This window comes from Manis javanica, chromosome 13 (assembly GCF_040802235.1).
Source record: "Manis javanica isolate MJ-LG chromosome 13, MJ_LKY, whole genome shotgun sequence".
Classification (NCBI taxonomy): Eukaryota; Metazoa; Chordata; class Mammalia; order Pholidota; family Manidae; genus Manis; species Manis javanica.
Genome location: NC_133168.1, coordinates 70,567,589 through 70,588,778, shown reverse-complemented (window position 1 = coordinate 70,588,778; position 21,190 = coordinate 70,567,589). Strand labels below are relative to the sequence as shown.

The window sequence follows — 21,190 nt, the reverse complement described above, 5'->3', positions numbered from 1 at the left end:
AGTACTCTATCTTCAAAGCTAGAACTGCTGCATAGAATCCGTCTCTTTGTTTCTGATCTCTCTGACTTTCCCCACACTGACCTCTAGATCCCAATTTAAAGAGCTCATGTGATTAGGTCAGACCAATCCAAATAATCTCACTATCATGAGGTCAACTGACTTGGGAATTTAATTAAGTTCTTTTGCTACACACACACACACAAAAAAAAAAAAAAAAATTTCCATCATATTCACAAGTTCCACCCACACTGAAGGGAAGGAGTTATACAAAGACAAGAACCACTAGAAGTCATCATAGAATTCCCCTACCATAGTAATTTTAATTTTAATGTACTGGTATCTCATGGTGATTTTAGTTTGTACTCCCCTAATGACCAATGAGATTAAACATGTCTTCATTTTTTCATTTGCTATCTGATTATCACTTTTAGCAAAGTGTCTATTCAAAGCTTTACCCTTTTTTAAATTGAGTTATTTGTCTTATTATTGATTTTTAAAGTTCTTTATATATTACAGATATAAGTCTTTTTTAATATATATGTTTGCACACATTTTCTCCCAGTCTTTGGCTTGCTTTTTCATTTCAATAACTGTGTCTTTAAAGAGCAAAATGTTTTAATTCTGATAAACCCTAATTTATTAATGTTTGTCCTTTTAGAGTTTGTGTGGTTTTTATGTTGTATTTAAGATGTATCTGCTGAAACTAACATCATTAATTTCCTGCTTTTTCCTTATACAGTATTATAGTTTTAGGTCTATGATCTATCGTGAGTTAATTTTTGTATGTTAAGTAAGGAAAAGATCAAGTTTCATATTTCGCATATGGATATCTAATTGTTCTAACACCATTTATTGAAAAGATACTCCTTTCCCTATTGAATTGCCTTGGCAAATATTTTGAAAATCAGTTATCAAGTTATGGGTATGTCCATATCTGACTATTTTCTATGCCACTGATCCATGTGAATATCTTCATGCCAATACAGTATTGTCTTGATTTTGGATGGCTTTATAGTAAGTCTTATAATCAGGTTAGTTCTTTACTTTTCTCTTCTTTTCAAAAGTATTTTGGCTTTTCTAAATATTTTGCATTATCATGTAAATTTTAGATTCAGCATGTGAATTTCTGCAGAAGCACGCTTGGATCTTGATTGAAGATGTATTAAACCTATGGATCAATTCAGGTAAAATTGATACCTAAGACAATTGAATCTTCAGAACAATGAATATGTTGTATATTTCTGTTTATTTTTACCTTTTGTTTTTCACTGTGAAATTTTGAGGTTTTGCATATACCTGTGTTTCAAATCTTGTCATTTTATCCCTATGTATTTTCTATTTTTGATGGCACTGTTTCTTTAATTTCAATTTCTGTTTGTGCATAGTAAATGGAAATACATTTATTTCTTAATTTCCAATATGGATACCTTGTATTTCATTTTCTTGCCTTATTCCACTGGCTAGGACCAGCAGTACACCAAAGAATAGAAATGGTAAAAACATATATCATCAAGTAATTCCCAAACTTGGGGAGTAGGTTTTCACCACTGGGTATACCATTACTGTACATTTTTCCTTCATACCCTTTATCAGATCAAGTAAACACCCTTCTCTTTCTTGTGTACTGAAAGTTTTTTGGATTTAATCATAAATCAGTGTTAGATTCTATCTAGGGCTTTTTCTACACCCATTGTGATCATATGATTTTTCTTCCTTCAACTCTTAATATAGTGAATTGTATTGTGTTAGCTTGTTGATGTGATGAATTACATGTTAAACTAAACTTACATTTCTGAGATAACCTCTACTTGGTTATGATAGCTATACTATCCTTTTTATATAATTGTTGCAAATTATTCATTAAAATCTTAAGAAAATACATGTCTGTGTTAATAGGGGACATAGAAATCATTTATTTTAATTTTCTTTATTTCTAATATGAGCATTTAATGCTATAAAATTCCTTTAAACACTGAATAATTGCATCCCCCATGTGTAATATTCAAGTTAATTCAAGTCAAAGCACTTTCTAATTTCTTTTGACTCACAGGTTATTTAGGCATATGTTATTTCCCAAATTGCTGAAAAATTTCCAGATTTCTTCCTGTTACTGATGTCTAACTTAATTCCATTTTGGTCAGAAAATACACTTTTTAAAATTTTAATCATTAAAAAAAACCTTGGTAAATGTTGGTAAATGTTCTGTGTGCATGAAATAATTATGTGTAGTCTGCTGTTGGTGGCTTAGGGTTCTATAAATATCAACTAGGTCAAGTTGTTTGCTAATATTGTTTAAGTCTTCTGCATTCTTTTTTTTGCCCTGTCTATTTGACCATTCAGTTATTGAGAAAAACATGCTAACATCTTTAGCTATAATTGCAGATTGGTCTATTTCTCCTTTCAGTACCATCAGTTTTGCTTTAGGAGTTTTGAAGCTATGTTATAGGTGCATAAATATGTACCTCTTAATGAATCAACCCCTTTATCACCATTTATTGCTTTTATCACTTCTTTATCTTTGACAGCATTATTCTGAAATTTACTTTGCCTTATATTAAAATAGGTACTTCAGCTTTGTTTTGGTTACTATCACTATGGTATCTCAATTTTGCTTTTAGCCTATTTATTTCTTTATAATTAAAATGGGTATTTTTCGGGAATTTAAAAAAAATCCAATCTATCCATCCCTATCTTTTAGTTGGGGTGTTTAAAACATATACCTTGGATGTGAATATTAATTTGTATGAGTATTAATCTACCATCATGCTATAGTTTCTATTTATTTTATTTATTCTTTGTTTTCTTTTTTTCTGCCTTTTTTAAAATAAATTGATTGTCTTTAACCATTTCATTTTATCTCCTTTATTAGCTGTTAATGCCATCCAATGCATTTTTCATCTCAGATACTGTATTTGCAACTCTGGAAGTTTAATTTGGATCTCTTTTTTTTCTCCTTAACACACCTGTGAGAAATTTTCTCTATCTGTGTCAACATATGAAGTATATTTACATTTTTTAAAAATGTCCTTGTCTACTAATCCTACCATGTTGTCCATGTCTGTGTCTTTTTTAATGATTTTTATCCTCATTACAGATCTTTTTTTTTTTTGCTTGATTTGTAATTTCTGAATAAAGATTCTGAATGTACTCTGTTAGAACTGAATTCTTTTTGATTCTTTAAAATATTTTTTGAGCTTTGTTTTGGGATATAGCTCAGGTACCTAGAAACAGATTGACCCTTCTGAATCTTGCTTTTAAGCTTTGACGAACAGGATGAGAGTAGTCTTTAATCTAGGTTTAATTTGACCCCACCTCTGAGATAGTATCCTTTTAAGTACTGAACTTAATACCTGTCCATTATAAGGGATTTCCACTCTAATTGTTGAGAACAAGGACAATTCCCACCTTGGTGTGACTCTTGAGATTCTTTTCCTGACATTGAGTAGTTTTTCTGTATCATGTGCCTCCTGATAACCAAACTGCATGCTCCACAGGAATTCCCTGCAGGTCTTTGGAGCTCAGTCTCTGTGCCATTCTCTTCTCTCTGGTAGCTTCCCTCTCTGGTAGCCTGTCCTGCTAGTTCTGGGCAGCTTGTACTGTCCCCATTATCAACTCTGTCTCTTCAGCTGAGGAGTACTGCCAGGCTCAGTCTGGGTTCCTCTTCCCTGTGCTACAGCCAAGAAACTTACTCTAGGCAGTCAGCTAAGACTTGTCAAGCTCACCTCATTTGTTTTCCTTTTCTCAAGGAGTACTGTCCTGCATTACCTGTTGTCCAAGGTCTGAAAACCACTGTTTCATACATTTTGTTTAGTTTTTGAGTTATGTAAGTTGGGATTGTATATCAAGTCCTGTTTCTTCATCATGGCTAGAAGTAAGAGTCTATGTATTACTTTTTAATAAAAAATAGAAGTTAATAGTACAGAAAAATAGTTATTTGAAGTTTTCTAACCTAGAAATAATCACCATACACAACTACCCTTAATTTTTTATATACAAGCAGAAAATGACATATTCTATAACTTGCCTTTCAAATCAATAAAAACAGGTTTTTATTCGCAGTTTAATGATCACATGGCATTCCAGTGAATGGATACCTTTTGATTTTTGTAAACTTTTTAATTGAAATATAGTTTATATACAATATTATGTTATGATTTATTTAACTCATCCCCAATTGCTGGACAGTTAGGTTTTTCCAATTTACTGACATTATGAAATGTGCTCTGATAAACACCAGTAACTCAAGCCTATAGTCCATTGTCTTTGCCCTGACAATGAGATGACTTTAACCATCAATTTCTCTAGGTAACCATATTTGTCTGTGGTTTTACCTCATACATATTTTGCTAGAACCTTTAATGGGGAGAAAGGTGAGAAGAAAGTCAACTGATTCTGGCAAATGATGTTATGACCTGAGACTGATAAATCATGAAATTTTTGTATTCAGGTCAGAGTAAACTCTCTTTTGGGAAATTGAGGTTTGAAAAGTCTCACTTAGGAGAGAATATATAGCGGGAGACCTAGGTTGCCAGTTTTTTGGCTAAGAAACTAAAGATGCACAGTATCTTGGTGAGTTAGTTCAAACTGGTGCTAGAGGCAATCTGAAATGAATATAGAAATTTTAATCATGGATTGTGGCTAGAATAAGCACTTGGGGGAGAGTCAGACCCCAATTGAGTGGCAGGTAATTTAGCCTGTTGAAATAACTTGATATAATACATGTCCCTGAGTTTGAACCTAATATCTGTGTTTTGTAGAGTCTTAGCAGAGAGCCCTGGATTATGAGAAAATGAAAAATGAATAATACAGGTAGAAGTGCCATTGAGTCAGAGTTGAGATATGTTAATACACAGTGAGGTGAATTTGAAATAGACAAAGGTAAACTTAATGTATTTTACATTTGCAAAGCTTAAAAATACAAAAGAGCTTGAAAACTCCTGCAGCACAAAAAGAAAAGTAGCCTAATGTTTACACACCAATCGGGAGATTTATTTATTTATTTATTTATTTATTTATTTATTTATTTATTTATTTATTTATTTATTTCACTAAAAGATTATGCCTTGATGTCTGGACAGTGAAACAAGTTGCAGTCTATTTTTTTCCTTTTTTCAGAATTTCTTAGTTCCAAGAAATAATTAGCTAGTTTTCCTTTGGATACTTAAAACTCTACTGATAGATAAGGAGGGAAAGGAAAGTTTTTCACAAAGACAAGTAACATTCTAATGGAGATGACTGTGAGGGGCATACACAAGCCATTGAGGAATCCTGTTGAGAAACAGTCTAGAGAAAGAGAGGCTAAGGAAAGACTTAGGGAAGTCTGAATGAAGAAAAGCTGTAACAAATCATCAGACCAATAAGGCCAGATACTTTGGGGGTGAGTAGTTAAGATTTGGCATATTCAACATTTAGACTAGAGAAAATATAAAGCACTATGAAATTGGGAACAAATTTGTGTCCCATTTAATGATATTAGAACTATTTTTATATATTTTGTTTTTTGAAAAACTATCTTTCCATTTTTATGATTTTAAATCAAGATCTTTTTGATAACACAGAATGAGACATTCATTTACTCATTTATGCATTCAGTCAAACATTTTTGAGCATAAACTACAAACTGGATAATGAACTAACCTGGGAATACAATGAGAAGATAGAATAAAAAGAAAACAGTTTTTAAAAATTGCACAAAAAATTTTAATAACTACAAAGGGGGTAAGTTAAAAAAATTAAGGTGCCATTTTATAACTTATTTTCTTTTTATTGTTTCCCTTGACTATTTCCAAAGAAAACAGGACTGCCATCATTTTCTCAGAACAAAATAACTAATTTTCTGCGTGAAATGCTCCTGAGTAAGGTAAGCAAAAAGGAATATTCTTTTCTCTGTGGGCTAAAATCATAAGATCAGGTTGCATACAGGGCAGCTGACAAATGCCACATTTTATATCATCCTTTCAGACCTTGAAAATACATCCTGAGCCTCCATTAATCCTAATTAATTGTTTTCTGCCTAAAGTAAGAGGCCTTACTTAATATTAAGTTTTGGTAATAGAAATGTTCAAATGCTACAGTTAACTGATTTTCTTATTACTCATCATTCACTTTCCATATTGACTGGGGTCAGGACAGTAACCTTGATATTCATAATGCAGCCAGGGATTTCCTAAACACTCCAGCTACTAATACTGTCTCCATGTTTCTAAATATTTCTAAAAATTCTATAACCTTAGCTGTTGGTACACTTTCACTAGTCTAAAATACTTCACACACAGCTATGTATAAAGCATTTTGGGGGGAGATATGTTTACCTTTAAAATAGAGATAAAAAGGGAGAAAGGATGAGGATTGTGATCTAGCAAATCAATAAACAGAGAACATCTAAATAACAAGAACTGTGCTGTATGTGTTTAGCTGTAAACCCCGGTGCCTTCCTTTCAAGAATGCACAGTACAAGATCTAAATAAATTGTATGTCGCAAGGCAACATGTGCCACAGTATAATCCAGGTTCTCTAAAAGCCTAGAAGAAGGAAATCACAAGTTCTATTTGAACTGAGACTTTTTAAAAACTGAGTAAGAATACACCAATCGAAGAAGAGTAGGACATTAAAGTGATAGAGAACAAAAAGTGAAAAATGTAGAAATGTGACCGACTGCAGACCCAAGGAGCTCTGTGTGGTTAAGGCAGGGGTGGTCATGGAAAGGCTTTCCCTGCTTTTCTGTATATTCAGCCTTTCTCTGGCTTTTGAAAGGAATACAGTTGTCCGTACAGCACTTTTTTATGTGCTTAATCTATCATTTACTGAAAGATACATGTTAAAAATCTCCCACTGTGATTGGGAATTTGTCTGTTTCTCCTTTACATCAGTAATTTTTGTCTTATATATTTTGTGGCTCTGTACAAGTATTACATGTACATCCAGAACTAGGATTGTTATATCTTCTTGGTGAATTAAATCTTTATTATTATTAAATATCCCTCTTTATCTCTGCTAGTGATTTTTTCTTTAAAGTCGACTCTGATGTTAATGTTAAATCAGCTCTATTTTGGTCAGTGTTTGCATAGAGTATATTTTTCTATGTTTTTAACTTTCAGTGCCTTTTTATCCTAATATGTTGGATATGTCTTTTGTAAACAGCATATACTTGTGTTTTGTAACTTAGTCTTTGTATTTTAATTGGATCATTTAAGTCTTCACTTATATTAAATGTGAATATTGATATTTTTATTGAAATCTATCTTATTATTTCTATTTGCATCCTCAGTTATGTACTTTTTTCCTGTCTTCTTTGGATTTTTTTCTTATTCTGTTTTTACCCTCTAGGTATTTAGTCATTTTATATTCTTTAACTATCTTTTAGGGAGTTAAACTAGAAACAAAAACATCCTTGACATACAAAAATCTAATGTTATTTGTATTATAACATCTTTCTAGACAAATTGTTCATATTTCCCTAACTTATATGTTGTTATTGTTATGTATATGAACTATAATTTTTTTACTTAGTCACATATTTCACTGGTAGAATTCAAGGTACCCTGAAAATATTTTGCCTCGGTCTTTTGGCTTTCATTTTTTCTATTGAGGAGTCACCTCTCAGTTAAATAATTGTTCCTTTCAAGATGATATGATTTTTCCCCCCCTAGCTGCTTTTTAAGAAATTTATTTTGCCTTTAGTTTTATTCTGACGTGTTTAGATGTGGTATTTTTGTATATCTTGCTTGGGGTCTGTAAGAACTCTTGACTATGTGGCTTGAGTTTTTGGGAAATTCTCAAATATTTGTTCTAACTCATTCTTTTTTTTTCTTTCCGGACTCCAGTGGTATTTCTATTAGGCTATCTTATTTGTATTTCAAATGTTTCTTGCCTCTTCTCTATTTTTGATCCTTTGTCTCTCTGTGCTTCATTTTGGATTTTTGTTAATACCTCTCCTCTGATTCACTTATTCTCTTTTCAGCTGTGTCTAAAATGCTGCCAAATGATTCACTGAGATCTCAGCTGTGATTATTGTATTTTTCAGCCTTGAATTTTCATTTCTCCTTTAGCCCTTTGGGCTCTTCCATCCATCATAACTTGAAACTGCTGTACCTGAAGTCAGCAGTGACCACCCGACCGCCAAACCCAGCAGATTTCTGATAGCCTATTTTACTGACTTTCACATTGGAAATTCTTAAATCACCCCTACCAGTAGATGAGTGTAGTTTTCATTTTTATTTGTTTTCTTATCACTTAAGTTGAACCTCCTTCTATATGTTTAAGCACTATTTATATTTATTTTGCTGTAAACTTTTCTTGTCCATTTTTGTGAAAGCTATTTGTATAAGTGCTTAGTCCTTTGTTTTCTATAGGAAATGAAATATTTTTTCTAGTTTGACATGACTTTTTAACTATGCAGTTTTTCGTTTAATGTTGTAAAATTTGTTAATATTTTGGAATTTTGATTCATATATTAAAAGGCAATTATGGAATTTCTGACAGTGATTTGTGTTAAGGCAGGCTCAGAGGAGCCGCAGATATTTTTTGGTAGTCTCTTAAAGATTAAAACACCCTAAATTCCTTACCAGTCATCTAAGTTTATGAACCCCTGGGACTTCTGAAGTCATCGCACTTAAAATCAGACAAATGGAGGGACTTCTGTTAAGACTTTGTTCCAACTTTATTCTCCAGTGGAACACAAGGGCTCTGTTAGAATGATCTCAGAACTCGGGAGAACATGTAGAGCAGCTCAAAACATGGTAATTGTCAGATACACTGCCACTCCACAGCTTGTCCTTCAAATGGTATCAATCTTACCTCAAAGGCAGTCAAGCTTCAGTTTGATATACAACCTTTGAAACTAAGTGCAATTGAGCTATTGTATATTATAAAGAACGAGCAACCTTAAGATATGGAACTATTTTTCCGAGCTACTGTATATTATAAAGAATGAGCAACCTAAAGATATGGAATCTATTTTTCCACAGAAGAAGGTCATGCAGTCTAGGGAGAAGACAATGGGAATCATAATTTGGAAATTTTTATGTCATATCCCTATGCTGTCTTTTATTAGTTGTATGACTTTATCTAACTCTTTTAACTTTCTGGCCCTTTTAAAATATATCTGTAACATAAGAATAATCATTTGTGTCCAAGTGAGTGTGTGTAGGTGTTTTAAAACAACAAACAAACAAACAAACAAAAAGCCTCTAAAATCCTTTCCCTTCCTCCAATTTCACCATTCTGTTCACGTCTTTTTCATATTTGGCAAAACATTTTATGCTCTTTCCCCATAGTGTTTAGATATAGTATCTCATAAAGAAAACATGTTACAATTGAAAAGATAGTAATGATGGAGATGCATGATTATAGTATAAAATGGATGGGAGTGGTTGAATGCCTCAAATCGTAATGTATGAAGTTTGAGAGATAGGAGAATACAAAGAAACACTGGCTATTTCTACAGCATATTTAAATCTGGGGAATAGCTGAGTCATATAGTATTCACTTAACAAAAGAAAGTTCAGGACAAAGAAAAATTATTTGGGCTAAGAAGTGGGGCACTGGAAGGAAGAATAAATGATCGATCATGTGCCAAGTTTGGTGGAAGAAATGAAATGACCGATCCAAATGCTGGTCACACCATAACAGAAACTTTAAGAAATTGCACTAATACAGGGAAGCTGGACATAAGAGCTGATAGAAACTGAGTAAATAGAGAAACAACTTCCTGGACACCGAAGAATTGCTAAAATGTTAAAATAGTCAATTTTGAGTTCATGAAATAAGAAATTAGCCAAACAGGAAAAACTTCAATAAAGGAAAGTTGATAGAAAATATAGAAGAAGCTAAAAGTATTTGTTATTATAACTACTACTTACCTTACTGAAATTTCATATTATAAAAATTAACTAAATGTGTTCTAAAATAAAAATGGTGAGTAGTCAAAATAATGAGAAAAATCAATTATAATATGAATTTAAATATTTTACAATGCTCTAGCCTATTTTATGGTTCATAAATTTCTTTTTAATAACAAAGAATTTTAAAGAAAAAAATAAGAAGATGCCTTTACAATGTTATAAATCTCTCTATTTGTGGACGGATGGAGTTTCTCTTAATGGTATGCTTAAACTTTTTAGTCTCCATAGATATTCCTTTAAAAATGTATCCCTAGAAGTCATTTCATTCCTTTTGAGCTGTGCTTTGAAATTCATTATGTGCAAATACTCACAATAATTGTAATGGAGGGGGGATATAGTAGTAGTAAGTAATTGTTTGATGTGCCATATTCATTTCCTTTAAATAGTATTCAGTATTAATAGAAATCTCAGATACTAGTATGATTGGATATATCAAGTAGAAATAGTAAAAAAATACGTCATAATGACTTAAAAATTACTTTCAATAGAAAAATCTTAAAATATTTGGTTTAGCAGAAAATATACTTAATTCGAGGCACTCAGTTCCAGATCAGACACATCAGCTCCATAGGCCGATCTGCTTTCTGAACTGACAGTTCACACCTGATGTAACACTTACTCGCTAAACACATTCATGAATATCTCTCAATCCCCCAAGTCCCCACTGGCAACTTCCCTTCTGGGAGGCCTGAGGAAAGTTTTATTGCTTTCTGGATTATGCCAGATATCATTATCACTGAATATTTCAAAACCTTCTCTTTCCGAGTTAGACCGTAATGCCAACTGTCTTCTACAATGATGTGCATTCTGATTATGCTTTCCTTTTTGGAGGCAATGTACTGTCCTTTCTACCTTTCTTTATCATTCTGTAAAAAGTGAGTCCCAGTATGATACAGGGCAATTCTCTCTCTGACATCGTAAAACATTATCCCCAGATGAAAATAGAATCATTGCCCACATATCTTAAAACTGTGATTAAATAGTAGCCTTAAGTAACCTAGATCTTTTTGAAATATGAAAACCTTTTCTGTATTTTTTTCTGTCAATAGTAATTTAGAGTGAACTAAGAATTTTGATTGCTTCTGTAGTTAAGTGCTATAAATAAAAATCTGATTCATGATCCAACATTATGCAGAAATAAAAGGTTTTCAATTTGGTAATCTAATCCAAATTGATTGTTTTCTACTACTTCAGCATTTCAACTACTAAATTATCATTTATCTTTGTCTGTTAATAAACATTACAGTCTGTCGCTATGCTTTTCAAGCTTATGAGATTACTGTGTCAACCTCACCCACCTGCAAATGATGACACTGAGTAAATGATAATATTACTTCTTGATGCAAATATTGCTTCTCTACTTTTACTATCCCAAGGAAGCTCTGTCTTTCTGTCATGTTAGGCAGCAATTTGTGAGGCAGGAAGTAATGTAGCCAAATATTCAGGGCTCTACATATCCTATGAATATGGTGCAGGCCAGCTGAAGCAAACGTGGAAGGAGGGCACTCCATAAAATGAAATGAAAGTCAGCCAGTGCAGCACTATTATTCAACAGTGAATCATCCCAGCAATTCACACAGAAGCCACAGAAGTACAATCAAACTATTGGTATAAGCCAATCATAATAGCAGGGTGGCACAAAAAATGTATCAGGCAGTAAAAAGGAGAACACATATGACATATGACATGCTACTCATTTGAAGTAAAAAAAAAAATCCCCCCAAAATTATAACAATATTTATTTTAAAAGTGGCTAATAACTGATCACTAAATATCCCACCTTAACTAGATTTAGTTAACTAGTTAATTAGATTATGTAAAAAAAAAAAAAAAAAGTCCTGAAAGGGCCTTTGTGAAAGAAAATCGGATAAAAGTTTTTAGAAAGCTGAAGTAAATACCAACCAACATGAGATATTAGAAGAAGTGAGATTTAATGAAGATGGTATTGTACTGCAGAAAGTAAAATAACAATGAACAAGTAAGCAGGGAGTGGAGATGGGGAGTAAACATCTGGAGATGTTTCACCTAACAGAAAACTATTTTAATGCTGTGGTTACTGAATTTAGAGAAACTACATACTTTTTGACCATTGGTTGTGTATCTAGCACCGAAGAGCTGACCAAAGAGGACACACATACACGAGCAGAAAACCTAACCCTGCCCTAAACATGCTGAAATCTACAGGGAGAAAGAATAATGAACTGAAAATGCAAAGAGAAAGAAACTTGGCAGTGAACAAGGATTAAATTGTGCTGCAAACAACAAATGCTGTAAAATACAGTGGAAAGCAGAGAGTGAAATAGGAGCATTGTCATTCAAAGGTAGTTCAGAAACGGAATCCATGCCTTTGGGAGGAACTAGAGTCGGATGTGGGCCGGAGAGCATGCGGACGGGGGCAGTTAGGTGAGTGACACTCGGCCTCATGGTGGCACCCCTCTAGAAGAATGAATACTGCTTTAAGGTAATCAAAAAATGCTTGAATCCTTAGGTAAGCAATAAAACAAGAATAAATGGAATCTGTGTTTTATGAAACATGGTCTGCAAAATAAAAATGATCAGACTAGGTTGCAAAATCAACACACAAAGATCAGTTACATTTCTGTACACTAACAACAAACTATCCAAAAAAGAATTTTTAAAAAATCCCAGTTACAATAGCATCAAAAAAAAAAAAATACTAGCAAATATTTAACCAAAAATGTGAAAGATCTGTACACTGAAAACTTTGGTGAAAGAAAACACGGTGAAAGAAACTGAAGAATACAATAAATGGAAAAATGTCCCGTATTCATGAACTGGAAGAATTATTATTGTTAAAATGTCTGTACTACCCAAAGCAATCCATACATTCAATGCAATCCCTATCAAAAGTCAATGACATTTTTCACAGAAATAGAACAAACAATACTAAAATACATTTGCAGCCACAAAAGACCCTGAATAGCCAAAGCAACCTAAAGAATAACAAAGTTGAAGGCATCATAGTTTCTGATTTCAAAATATACTACAAACCTATAGTAACTAAAACATCGGGGTTCTGCATAAAAACAGACATAGACCAGTGAAACAGAATAAGGAGCTCAGAAATAAATCTACACATATGTGGTCAACCGATCTTTGACAAAGGTGCCAAGAACACATAATGAGGAAAAGATAGTCTTTTCAATAAATGATGTGGGAATACTTGTTTTCCACATGCAAGAGAATGGACTTAGAACTTTTCTCACTCCACATAAAAAATCAATTAAAAATGGATTAAACACTTTAATAGAAGACCTGAAAACTATTAGAAGAAAACACAGCTTCTTGACATTGGTGTGGCCAATAATTTCTTTTGGATATGACCACAAAAGCACAGGCAACAAAAAAGAAAGTAGGCAAATGGGGTTCCATCAAACTAAAAAGCTTCTGCCCAGCACAGGAAACCATGAATAGGGTGAAGAGACAATCTACAGAATGGGAGAAAATATTTGCAAACCAACCATCTGATAAAGGGTCAATATAAAACACTTAAAAGAAACTCAAGTAACTCAATAGCATGAAAAAAAATCACAATTAAAAATTTGGTCAAAGCCCCTGAATAGACATTTCTCAAAAGAAAACATACAAATGGCCAAAAAATATATGAAAAGGTGCTCAACACCATTAATCATCAGGGAAATGCCAACAAAGCTATAATGAAATATCATCTCATGCCTGTTGGGATGGTTATTAACAAAACTAACAAGTATGGACTAGGATGTGGAGAAGAGGGAATCCTTGTACATTGTTGGTAAGAATGTGAACTGGAACAGCCATAAGGAAAAGGAGTCTTAAGTTCCTCAAAAATTAAAAACAAAACAGCTATTATGATCCAATAATACCACTTCTGGGTATAAATGCAAAGAAAATGAAATCAGTTTCTTAAAGAGATTATCTGCAACACACACCCACACACAGGTCAGCCATGAGAATAAGGAAATTCTGCCTTTTGTGACAACATGGATGACCCTCAAGGACATTATGTTGAGGGAAATAATCCAGACACAGAAAAATCAAACTCACGGAAGCAAATATTAGAAGGGTGGTTACCATGGGCTGGGGATGGGGTGGAGAGCATGGGGGGAGAATGTGGGGATATTAGTCAAAGGGTACAAAGTTGTAGCTAGGTAGGTAGGCTGAGTAAGTCTAGAGATCTAATGTACAGGCAGGAGGACAACAGTCAACACTTCACTGAGTCCTGGAAATGTGCGGAGGGCTGATTGCATACACTCTCATCACAAAAAAAGGTCTGCCCGTGAGGAGGTGGTTTGTTAGTTAGCTCGACTGTCGTTGTCATCTCACCAAGTGTATCAAGTCATCATGGTGTATACCTCCAATATACTCAATTTTCATTTAAAACTATATAAATAAATAAGAACAATGAGATTAAAGAGAAGCATAATGTGACCAGAAAAATGGAATGAAAGATGGACCTATGTGAAAAAAGAGTATGAAGAACTGAGAAAAATAAATTTATGTTTATGGAAGGCCCTTTTCAATGACAAATCCCTCCTTTTCTTTAATAGATTACTTATTTCAAAAAGGGGAAAGATAGAGAAATAGTATCTTGGGTATGCATGTGCACATGTAAAATAGAGACAAAGCCCTTTTTTCCTTTTTAGAAAACATGTAAGAGACAAAATATCCTGGTGTGAGAGAACTGGGTTTGGGGATGACTGGTGGAAACACATGCATCTCAGGACTTGTTTAATCAAGACAGCAGTTCACAGCAGAACATAACTGGCTCCGTAGGCAGTGGGGTTGTGTAACTTATCATCCAAATTAAGACACTCTCTGAGGCATGAAGGGGGTACTTAATAATTATGCTGGCAAAGCAGGCATTGACCAGGCTGTCCCCAGCAAACTGAAACATAAGGTCCCCTTCCTTGGCTCGCCACTACCGTGTGAACCCCTGTTAGGAGCCAGCGCTGCAGGAAGTCCAAGGCCTGGAGCTCAGCTGAACAACCAGGGTGTGGACTCCAAGCATCTTAGCACTCTTGAGTTGCTCTTCAGGCAAGCCTTTGGTGTAGGGAACCAAACAATCATGAATCTGAAATTTGCCAAGGAGGTATTAGCATTAAAATAGAGATTAACCTTGAGGTCAGAGATCCTGGCACTGGCTTAAAATTCAAGAAGTGAATACATCAAAAAAAGACAGAGCTCCAGTCCCACCAGTGGGATGGGATACGTATGTATGTATACACACATATTGCTGAGAAGAGGAACTTTGAACTAGAATCAAAACTCCAACTCAAGCGTATGCTGGAAAGGCGCCCGGCACCAGGGGAGCCAGTGGGGAAGCAGAAAGACAAGCAGCCTTAGGGATCATAGGCCTGGGGCTTGGACGCAGAAGATCTTGGCTCAGGGGTGGGAGGCTGGGAATGTCAAAGAGGGAGATGGGAAGTTATCCCTGACATTGTTGACTTAAAGCAGAGATCTGACTTCCTAACAATTTCATTTCTTAGAACAATGATGTGCAACAGATAGAACCATTTGGCAAGCTATAAAAAAATAGTGATGACTGGCTTCCACCAGGGCCACTTAAGTCAGGAACTCTGAGGGTGAAATCTGGGCACTGAGATTTATTAAAACACATCATATATTCATATATTGAAGCTAGAGCTGGAAGATAGAAAAATTAAGGAGAGAAACCATTCTTGATTGATTCTGTCCAGAAAGAAAAGCCAGCTGACTCTGTGGAAGGTACATAAGGCACGGTGGCAAAGTGACAAGTCACTCTGGAAAAGTCCAAGGAAAAGAAAATTGAACCTTGTCAAACACCTTCTCTGGCCTGAAAACATGATTCCAATGTAAGGAGCAATGATACCATACTCAAGACAAAACGAAGATGATCTAAGAGAGCTAGCAACCTGGCAATCCCGCCACCAAAAACCACCAGGAATGCAACTATAGTCAATCAAAACTGGGATTATATACCAACCCCATGGGTTGTACTTAGAGGGGTTCCCTATAGGATATGGGCTTGTATTGGGTGATGTTAGGGCTTAAGGAAGCAGGGCTTTGCTCTGGAATGGGTACTGCCAGGAAGAAGGGTTAATGATTTGGAATTACAATAATTTTCATCTAGTAGGAAGAATGGAACAGCACTGAAGCTAGTTGATGAAGAAGCAGCAGACATCCATGTTAGCTGGAAGAGGGGGGTCCTTGGCCATTTTTGTGGCTTGCACAATGTTCTTATTCTTAACCTGTGCTCAGCAGTGGTCACAGAGGGTCTTGCTTTAGTCGCGGTCCATGGGGTACCTGAGAGTACTCATCTGATTGTGGTGGTCATGAAATTGTTTAAGAAGGGAATGCCACGGCTTGGCAGCCCAAGTCAGCTGAAAGCTGACAGCTGCCAATTATCTTTCTCACCTCTTAAAAGGTGAGATTTCAGTGAGACAGCCTGAGGAGAGCACCGAGAGACATTCCAGACACCAGGGCATATTCACAGGGCTTTCTCTGGAATGCTCACAAGAGGGCCATAGTCTCAGAAACATGGAATTTCATTGCTGAGGGACCTTCAAGATCTAGTTCAATCAGTGTGCTTGGTAAATGAGTTGGAGGGATGTGGCGACGGAGGTCACGATGCACTCTTCTGTCCTTAGGCCTCATCGTTTCTGGCGTATCAGAGCTCATTCCACAGTCCTACATTCAAGCCCATAATGGATGCAGGAAGCCTTAGCTCGAAGTGAAACTGAGCTTTTTGTGGGGTAAAAAGCAGGTCACAGAGATGCCTTTTAGAGCTGCTTCTAGCCCGCAAGCCAACGACGGTCTCCACAGCTGAGGCAGACATGATAATTTTAGTAGATAGAGAAAGCAGATTTATTCAACATAATTTGCTTCTTCCATGTCAGTATTTCTTCATTCATGTAACACTGGTTGGCTTTCTATTTCATCAAGAATGCTCTTCATCCAGAAAAGGTAACATAAATATATATGTATCAAGGAGCTGAGCTCTAGATAAGGACACCAAAAGCCCGGGGTGAGCAGCATCTGACTGAGGCTTCTTCCACCTGCTGGCCGCCTGTGTGTGGTTCTGCTGAACTGGGCGGCTGAGGGGTGCTCCCTTGCACCTCACTGCTTTATTTTACCACTCCCATGGTGGGCTGTTCAGTCACAGAGGGGGTGTTTTCTAGAGAGGAGTAGACCATTCTCCAATCAAGAATATGGGAAGCTGAAGGCCTGATAAGTTACACTACATGCTACTGAAAGGAAGTACCAGCTAGACTCAGGCAGCCTCTGAGGTTCACCTTCTGTGGGAAACCTTTCAGAGTCAGAGAGTGTGAAATACAAACACCAGGGCAAGACTGGTGATGAAACGGAGTGGTGGACATCCGTGAGGCTTACCCGCTCGGCATCCACCGCTCGGCATCCAGTCCCCTTTGCTGATCACAGCACTCTGAGCTGCCTTGGACCCCTTCCACCTTTAATCCGCATCATTCAGAGGAAGCTGCCTGGACTTCTTGCCTCTCAGAGTGGACACCTGCCTCAGGTGCCCAAGCGGGACATCCCTTCCTACGGGCTCGGGGTAGGCACGTGATCCCAGACACGCCCACAACACTCAATCCTGGGACGTTTTGTGAGTTGTTGGCTTAAAAACATCCTTTCTGCCCTGGCCTTGAAGCTGGTAGAATATTGACCTAGAACTTGCTGGAGGGCACCCTGTAGAGACAGCCAGTCTGGGCTGGAGACCAATGCTGAAAGATAAAATGAATAAATAACAAGTACTTACACACCATATATCTAGATTCAACCATGTCTGAAATAATTCCTTAGAATGCGCAGTTACACAAACCAAAAAAAAATTACATTTTTGTTTCTGTGGTAAGCCAGTTGGAGTTGTGTTTCTACCTTAAGTAAAGCAGCAAAAGAAAGGGAAGTAAATTTAAAATAGGGGCAAAAGCAGAGACTCTCAAGGGTGAGCTTGCCATCTATACTTAATAAAAACCTAGCATTCTATACTGAGGCCAAGGCTGTTAGACATTTTTTCTTGTTTGTTTATGGAGAAAGAAGGAAATATGGGAAATGAACTGAATGTATACTGAATAGGGATTAAGCAAAAACACAGCAACGCAGCTGTGCAAAGATAAAAAGTTTATCCTATTTGTAGCTGTTCTCTTTATGAGCCTTCAACTACTGATTAGTGGGGGGAATTTTAACCATAAGTTCAATTTTGCTTGAACTCAGTCCATTATGTTAATATAAGCAGTCTCTTTTTAAAGAAATCCTCAAATACTCGTCCATTTTGAAACAGTCCCTCACCCTTGTCTCTCTGAGTTTACTCTGGGTATTGAGAGTGTGGAGGGCTTAAGCACACTCATGGCAGAATAGTGTGACCTCTGTCCTTTCTGGACTGATATTGGGAGTTGAAATAGGAAGCTAAAGTGAATTTTGAATTGGCGACTCTTGGCCTGATGGGTGCTCAGTGGTGCCCCTGCTGGCTCAGAGCCATCTGGGCTTCTTTGTTTCTCTGAGAGATCCTGGAGCCAGCTTGGGCCACCCATTTGCTCCCAGCTGGAGTAGCCTATTCTGGAGCCCAATCTAAGTGACAGTCACTACACGTGCTTTCGCTATGGCAACCCAAATGGACAAGCTGCCCAGCTCAACTTTCAGCGTGACTTCTGAGTCATGTCCGTGCCCATCCAGAAACAAGGACAACGTGGGGACACCAAGTACAAGGGCTTTCATTTGCCTGACCCAAAGCTGCATTGTGACCCTGTTCCTCATTGGTGTGGGACAGTCCATGCAATTGCCTCCTCCGAGCATCCCAAACGAGTGGACAGAAAGGTCCGCTGCCGTGTGAGCCGCCCTCATATTTAAACCATCTCCTCTCCTCTGAACCAAAGCTCGAAGAAGGGAAATCAAAACATATACCTGCCTGTTGCACTGCTTTTACCTCTTCCCATAAACCCTAGGGCTGGAAAGGAGGCAGGCTGTTTGTTTGTTTACACCTTACCTGTGCCATATTTTCCTTCTAATTCCTTGTAAGCCCCAGTGGTGACAAGAGCTCCCCTCCACTTCAGGAAGATGCTGTGTGCTAAGTTTTCCAATGGGCTGAAGGAGGAGTAAAAGGCATGTGGGAAAATGAATCAGTTTCCTCCCTGGGAAATGACTATTCTGCTGCATATCTTACTTTGGTGGGCTTTGCTCTCTGCCTTTCAGCTGTAACACATCCCAGTATCATTTTAGGCAGATGGAGGCTGAGGTGAAGGAGGGCAAAGTTCTCACCCTTGGTAAGGCACAAAAGGAAACCCCTTCTATGTTTAAAACTGTTTCCTCTACACTGCAGAGTTTCTATTGCTAAGGTGTTGTCACATATGTGATCTTAATTAATTCTCTCTATGCTTACAGTTTTTTGAAAAGAATGAACAGCAGTTCTACAAGACAAATATGGTTGCTTTTCTGTTAATGAGAAGATGAATCTCAGAAAAGATAAAAAATTTGTAGTCACATTGTAAGCAGCAGAGCCAAGTCTGAATTTAAGTTTATTCAAATCAAAGTTCACCTTAATAAAGATTGTATGTGACTCAAGGCCAGGAAAAGGGACTGATACATTTAATAAAATTTATACAGTTTCCAACAGAAATATATGTCCAAGATTATAATCAAGTAAGACAAAAGATAGGCTGTATAAATGCACAGTGAGAATTTAGGTTTAACAGTAATGTGTTTACGATCAGGATGGAGACCAGGACTGACAGCAATTCATGGGAAATGAGGGTTAGTGGGCTACAAATTCCATATGGATTATCCAATCTGATGTGGATGCCAAAAAAGAAAAGAAACAGTGAAAGAAAAGGGGAGAGGCATTGAAGACAGAAAGAGGGCATGAGAGTGCCTTCTGAATTTTGAAGACCTGTCCTTTAAGGGGATTTGGAATGTAGTCAAGAACTGGATGTTTCAGGAAGGCAAATTTTTACTCAATATAAAAAGAAACTTCTAGCAAATATGAAATGGGTATTTTTAAAAGGCAGTGCGATTCTCACACAGAAATAGGTGAGGCAGAGACTAAAGAAACGCCTGTATATGTGAAACACCACTAAGCCACTGCAACAAGCTCAACCAGTCTAGCAGAGAAATGGCACATACGCACTGCAGACTTCCCACCTGCTCCTCTAGACCCATCCTCCACCTGCCCAGGGCCTGTGAGACCACGGCAGCTGGTTCCCGGCTCTCCTGTGGCTTGGAGTGGGGAGCGTTGTTCAAATGCTAGAAGCAGAAGCAGGGACAGGAAATGAGAGGGAGAGAAGAGACTGAAGCTAGAGTTTATCTCCTGTGTCCCCACAGGAACTCTTTCCCTCTGGACCCCCTGTGGCCTGCTGCTCCTCCACAAATCTCACATTTCTATCTTTGATTGACCCCTGCCTTTGTACCTTCAGGCCTATGAGTGTACAGGGTAAAGGCACTATAACCTACCTTGAGGTTCTTCCCACGTATTTATAAATCACCCTTTTATCAAAATCGCCTCAAATTGCCTAAAATAGGTTTGCCATCCATTTCCTTCTGGAACCCTGAGTGATCCAGTCAATGACCTCAAGAGGCCTCCCACCTTAAGGAACATCCAAAAGGTAGATTAATGCATGAAAAGGTGTTTAATGGCACTATTAATCATGGAAATGCCAAATAAACCAAAAAGGAAATCATTTCATGCCCACTAGATCAGCAAAAATTAACACAGTAGTAACAAGTTTTGGCAAGAATGTAGAATAGTGGGAACTCGTCAGTTAATGGTGGGTGTATAATTTGATTTAACCACCACAAAAATAATTTGACATTTCCTAGGAAAGTTGGAAATGTGCAAAACTTATGATCTTGCTATTCTGTGGGCATAGACAAGAATGTACATGTTTAAAAAAATGAAAACAAAAAACCTGGAAAAAAACAGCTCAAATGTCGATTGGCTAAAGAATGGATAAATACATTGTGGACCCCTCACAAGATGAAAAAATGTGCAGTGATGGAAAAAAATAATAAACTAAAGTGTTGTTCAAAACACGATACTGAACAAGGAATGCAATCTGCAGAGCACCTTCAGCACGATTCATTGGTATAAAGTACAGGGGCGTGCAGAGCATGTGGTGACGCTGTATTAGTTTCATGTGGCTGTGTAACAACTCACCACAAGCTTACCAGCAAGTCCCAGCTGGGCCTCTCACAAGGCTGCAGACAAAGAGAGGACCGTCTTGACCTCCCCATAGTTACTGTTATTACCTGTTACTGCTTATTTTCTTCATTTCTGCCTATCACTTTTTGCAATTTGTTATTTG

The 21,190-nt window shown here is 36.6% G+C and overlaps 1 long non-coding RNA gene across 1 annotated transcript in view; it reads left to right on the top strand.

The window, feature by feature from the left end:
* The window catches only part of LOC118973247 (uncharacterized), a 53,230-nt gene that overhangs the window by 16,880 nt on the left and 15,160 nt on the right, over positions 1–21,190 (top strand). The window contains exons 2-3 of the long non-coding RNA XR_005062488.2: positions 1,110–1,184; positions 5,792–5,860. This is a non-coding gene — a long non-coding RNA (uncharacterized lncRNA). The remainder of the gene's footprint in view (positions 1–1,109; positions 1,185–5,791; positions 5,861–21,190) is intronic.